The sequence below is a fragment of the Ochlerotatus camptorhynchus genome, unplaced genomic scaffold (assembly GCF_037179485.1).
Source record: "Ochlerotatus camptorhynchus isolate MF236.1 unplaced genomic scaffold, CSIRO-AGI_Acam_v1.1 ptg000434l, whole genome shotgun sequence".
NCBI lineage: Eukaryota > Metazoa > Arthropoda > Insecta > Diptera > Culicidae > Ochlerotatus > Ochlerotatus camptorhynchus.
The window spans coordinates 11,424,315-11,430,705 of NW_027040920.1; positions in this window are offsets into that span (position 1 = coordinate 11,424,315).

Below are 6,391 nucleotides of genomic sequence, written 5' to 3' on the forward strand. Positions count from 1 at the left end.
AAATGGAGTTAGGACCTACTCTAAAATCAATCTAGAACTTTGTCTAGTTCATTAAAAATGCTAATTTGTGATCGAAAAACATTCCGTTTTCACACAGATCACGTAACCGTTCAACAAATCTTACAACGGAGTAATTCTCGTTGAAACCTGGCCGCCATGGACACATGTTCTTTAAATATTTAAATATATCCGCTTGATTGGTCGACACTGATGAAATAATGAGATCACCACTTTCCTTTGCTCAAATGAATGGACCCCTCGCTCGCCAAGGGGTCTTACAGTTTTCAAAAAAGTTGAATTTCTAGCAATTCTTTGTATATTCATCATGTTAAATCTTTGAAATTTAGCCGGCGCCGGTGGTGTAGTGGTAAGCGTGACTGCTTTCTAACACCCCGATGGGTCTGGGTTCAATCCCAGCCGAGGTCGGTGGGATTTTTCTGAGGCATAAAAATCTCTGGTCACGTCTTCCTTCGGAAGGGAAGTAAAGCCGTTGGTCCCGGCCCATGTGTATGTGTGTTGAATGGGTGCGATATCATAAGCAGGTGTGGAAGCTGCCTTCCTGCTGCACATTCGATTGCCGTCAATGGATGGCAATCGATGTCCGTCGGTGATTGGCACTAGATTGCGGAACAGAGACCGACGTTAAATAACGGAAAGAAAAGGAAAAAAAATCTTTGAAATTTCATATAGAGCCCTCCTGCAAACAGCGCGTTATTATGAAGAGGAAAGGTAGGGCTTTCATTCGGAATGGAAATTTTGTTGGCGGCCATATTGGATTTGGCCGCTATTTCGGATTTTATCAGAAAAACGTATTTTTCACTATGTTCGAGTTAAATTGTGTACATTTTCCATCCGAAGTTGGAATTTAACCGAAGCTGCTTCGTAATCCTCTTGTTTAACGTAAGCAAATGCCATTTTGTTGCCTTGATGCTCAACAGCCCATTCGTAGAACGACGATGCATCTGTTAGTAACTGGGCGACAAAACTTAATAGGTACTTATACACAGCACGCTTTATAGTTCAGTGGTGGCACGAGTACTGGAGTTTAACGATTTATCCTTAACATTGGATATTTTGCGCAATGACCTTAGAGAAGAAATACAAATACAAACTGGCAAACGGAAAAAAATGTCATGACATTTCTAAACTGTTTTCTGCAGGCGACAGAAAATTTTCGTAGATTTTTGCTGATTTCTGGCTAATTATAGCATTTATTTGATGTTTATTGCATGGAATTATAAGATAAGAATGAATACTAAACAACTTAAAAGTATGCGTAAATAAGGGAGTTGAAAATTTACTGTCACACGCAAGCTTACAGCTAAAATGTAATTTCAATAGACTGTTTTAAAAATTATGGGCTACAACATTTTTCCTATTCTCTATCTCCAACGTTTGCTTGTAATATAGAAATGATATGTACTGTTGCCACCTCTGGTTCTGGCCACTCCATCGCATGGACATTTCTCGTGGGAGCTAGCGTGAAAGTTCCATCACAAACGAACTGACAGAAGGAGCGGCTCGAAAACTTTGGTGACGAACCTGCTATTGCAATTTTTCAGTGTACCACATGGCAACACTACTATATGAAACGAAAATCAATTATTTTATTCATGTGTTTCACTAATACATTTTTGCCAAAACATCAACCTTATACATTCCATAAGACAAACCACATAGGTCCTATAAGAATGCATAAAAGGTATGTGTGACCGCTTGTGACATTTCATTTGACACATGAGCTTCATTAACATTTTGCAAGGCATCTGCTTATTAGTTGACTTATACATTTTATGAATAATCAGCAATAGAAATTTGCCAAAAGGTATAAGGAGATTTCTATCCGTGTACTACCATAGAGGTAACTCTAAGAGTAGTAAGTCTCGAAGAAACGTGTTTAACTTTTTGGCTCAGCTCTGGTACTGTCTTTGATCCCACGCAAATCGATACACCCCTCGAAACATAGGGAAATTCACGGACCCCTCATTTTATCTGTCACACTTTCATAGCAAATCAAAACAAACATTGTGTAGTTAGAATTGCGACTAGAATGGGGTACGTTAATCGTTTTGATGGGGACCAATAGGCTAGTCAAGTAGTGTTGCTACTACTGGATTGTACTAGCATTTTCACCAAATGTACTAGAATGTTTTGGTTCAAAATGACAAATGACAAAATGATACACTCTTTGCACACTGTCGAAGATCATTGCACACAAAATAAACTTTATTCACATCAAAACAACAATACTAGCCCATCTGGTGAATGATGGCACAAGCTTCTAAGAAAATTCTATTACAGCGAACCACATTATTTTAATTGATTTCTTCGCCAGTTAGTCACAAACGAAGTGATAGACGGAGCGGCTCGAAAACTTTGGTGACTAACCTGCTATAGCAATTTTTCAGTGTAACACATGACAACACTAGAACCAACAATCAATATGAAACCACCGACAAACCGACATGACACTTAATTCTGACTTATACCCGAAAATCGTTAACGGCCGATTTAAATGTGCAGTGATCCGAACTGTCAAAACCATAGGATTTTTTGACCTAGATTAAAATAATTTGTCCAGAATAGATCAGTCACGAAACAAATAATAACTTTTGCATGCGGGTTCATGGCTTAGCTAAATATTTCCCGCGAACACGGAGTCAGATGTCAGTAGTGTGCTTTGGTCAGAAATTTTATTGTTTTTGCTATGGTCATTCATGTCGGTTTGTCGGTGACGAAACTATTGATTTTAAATTGGCTCACTACTTGACTAGCCTATTGGTCCCAAGCAAATCGATTAACGTACCCCATTCTGGTCTAAATTCCAATACTACACTATGTTTGTTTTGATTCGCTATGAAAGTTTGACAGATAAAATTAGGGGTTAGTGGATTTTCCTATGTTTCGAGGGGTGCATCGGTTAGCTTGGGACCGAAGAGCGTACCAGAGCTGAGCCAAAAAGTTTTTCTTTGGGACCTTCTGGTCTTAGATTTACCAACAATCAATACGAAACTAACGATTTAAATTGGCTCACTACTTGACTAGCCTATTGGTCCCAAGCAAACGATTAACGTATCCCATTCTAGTCGAAATTCTAGTACTACGCAATGTTTGTTTTGATTCGCTATGAAAGTTTGACAGATAAAATGAGGGGTTATTGGTTTTTCCTATGTTTCAAGGGGTGAATCGATTAGCTTGGGACTGAAAAGAGTACTAGAGCTGAGCCAAAAAGTTGAGTTCGTTATTTCGGGACCTTCTAGTCTTAGAGTTACCTCTATCATAGAGTTAACTCCAAGACTAGAAAGTTCCGAAATAACGTACTCAACTTTTTGGCTCAGCTCTGGTACTCTCGTCGGTCCCAAGCTAATCGATTCACCCCTCGAAACATAGGAAAATCCACTAACCCCTCATTTTCACCCCTATTCTGTATTTCGTTTCGAACGAAATTCTCATACAAAAAAAATATTTTTTTGTATGAGAATTTCGTTCGAAACGAAATACAGAATAGGGGTGTTTATCTGTCAAACTTTCATAGTGAATCAAAACAAACATTGTGTAGTAGTAGAATTTCGACAAGAATGGGGAACGTCAATCGTTTGCTTGGGACCAATAGGCTAGTCAAGTAGTGAGCCAATTTAAAATCGTTAGTTTCGTATTGATTGTTGCCTCTATGATGATACACTCTTTGCACACTGTCAAAGATCATTGCATACAAAATCAACTTTGTTAAAATTAAAACAAAAATACTAGCCCATCTGATGGCTGATGGTACAAACTTCTAAGAAAATTCTATTACAGCGAACCACATTATTTATATGATTTCTTCGCCAGTCTGTCACTTCGTTTGTGGTTCCATTCAACGTCCATTTCTAAATCAGTTTTAATGTATGTGATATTTGTAATATTGTACTTATTTTTATATTGACTTCCTGCTCCGTCAGTGAACACGTAGGTTTTTGTAGTTTGCACAAGATTAAGCTTCATTAAATCAAACAATTCCTTGAAGCAACAGCGTACAAGAACGTAGTTAAGCCCGAGAACGGGTGATATAATTATTAAAGTTTTATGATGCAACTCCCCATTTACACTGTAGTAGAGTTCAAACGGGTAAAAAGTGTCAATTTTTATCGCAAAATGATGCGATTAAATCTCGGTTTTGTGTTGTTATTTTGAAGTTTTCTGCAAAATCTGCGTAAAGAATAGCCTCATTTGGTTTTAGATTTGATTTTAACTCGAACAGATGGTCTTTTTGTTCCTGTGGATTTAGGAATTTCAATAGAATTGTAATAAGTAAGGTGCTGAAATTATCTACAAACTCCTCAGGTGAATTTGCAATAATATCAAATAGTTGGTAATGGTTTTCAGATTGATTCCAGGTTTTATGCTTAACAGTTTCAAGTGGAAAATTTTCCATTTCATCCAGCAATTTATCACTGAACTCACTCAAATCAGGGTAACAAGTAACACTTAAGAGAAGGGCTCTTACATATTAGAGAATATTGAATCAACTGGCTCAAAGACCTGGCTTTCCTCATCGGTAAAGCTTTCACAGCACGCAAGCACAACTTAATGTTTTCGTGCCTCATGCATACACACACTGGTAAGCATGCATTATAAAGGTCGAAGTTAGGCAAAAGTGAAAAAAAAACAAGGGGGGGGGGAGGTGGCTGTCAAATACGAACAATCGTCGCCTACCTCGCATAGCTGGTTCCAAACGTAAACAAGCCATAAGAAACCTACAGGGTTTGTTTACGTTTGGAACCAATTTCATACAAGAATGATCAGAGCCGGCGCCGGTGGTGTAGTGGTAAGCGTGACTGCTTTCTAACACCCCAATGGGTCTGGGTTCAATCCCAGCCGAGGTCGGTGGGATTTTTCTGTGTTGATATCCTACGCAGGTGTGGAAGGTGCCTTCCTGCACATTCGATTGCCGTCAATGGATGGCAATCGATGTCCGTCGGTGATTGGCACTAGAATGCGGAACAGAGACCGACGTTAAATAAAGGAATGAAAAAGAAGAAGAAGAAGAAGAAGAAGAAGAAGAAGAAGAAGAATAAGAATGATCAGTAGGCTGATTTGACAGCACGTCCCACCCTAGGAAAAAACCAATTAGGGAACAAATCTTTGAAGTTTGCGAACAATTATTCGTTTAGTAATCTAAGAAGCAAACGTTTTTGTTTAGTTTCTTTTTCATTTGATGATGATTTTGACAGCAAAGTACTAGCATCGGGTAGATTAAGAATTCCCTTGATATCACTTACCCCACTTACCTGCAGATGTACACGCTAACTTCAGCTTACTCACCGGATGAGTCGATCGTACTCACTTTCGTCCGATGTATCGAGTTGTCAAAAACTGAGTAAACGAGAAATGTCAAACTGAGTAAAAGCCACTCAGTCAGCAAAATCCTGGACTTAGAAAAAATTCCAACCATGTTGGAGGAAACTTCATAGGAAAAGTTACTCAAAACCGGTTGAAATGCCTTCAGGTAAGAAGGAATTGCTTAGGGAAACGGTGTTGAAGCATTTTCTGCTCCGGTAGAATAAATCCGGAGCAGGAAATTTCCTTTTCCTTAAATAAAAATCAAAACAAAAACACTCCCCGCAACTGAAAATATCGCTGAGTGGATTTGACTCAGTCTACGTGAGAACGTCGTTTACTCAAAAGTGAGTCAACATAAGGCTACTCAATTTTGAGTAGCCCTACTTGCCGCTGAGATGAGTACATTCGACTCAATTTTGAGTTGACCAGAATAAGCATGTATGTAAAGTTAGTACCGTGACATACTTACTACATCCGGTATCATTGATAATTTTCTGTCTGCTCCAAGAGGGTGTAAGCAATGTTAAAATTTGGAATTGTACCCATTTTGGTGATGTTTTATAGGTATCAATTATATCAATTTATCTCGGTTAGTTGGCTCTTACCCGGATTTCCACATTTTTACACAAGAAGTTGCATATTGGTCTCAGAAGCTGTTACCGAAATCCGCAAACATGATTCTTAGTTCTCGCCTGTCAAAGATGAACGAGAATAGAACAACCCGTGGGCCGGATGCGAAGACTTTGTCCAAACTTGAAGCGGGCCGCACAAAATGAGGCCGCGGGACTAGACACTCAGCTACGTTTCGGTAGTTTGATAATAAATTTGATGAACTCTGTAAAAAAATACCGAACGATCAGTAAAATAAGCCAAAACGCCGAATTCGGTAAAAAATTACCGAGCAAACCGTAAATCACAAGTAATTTTACCGAAATTTTGTACTATCAAACTGTCAAATCTGGAGAGGCTTTATTTACTAGTGAATGGTAAATAGTGCATCCGGAGTCAAGTGCAAATAAAGTTTACAAAAATTGCGATTGAGCAGGTAAGGATAAAAATTCTTGACCAC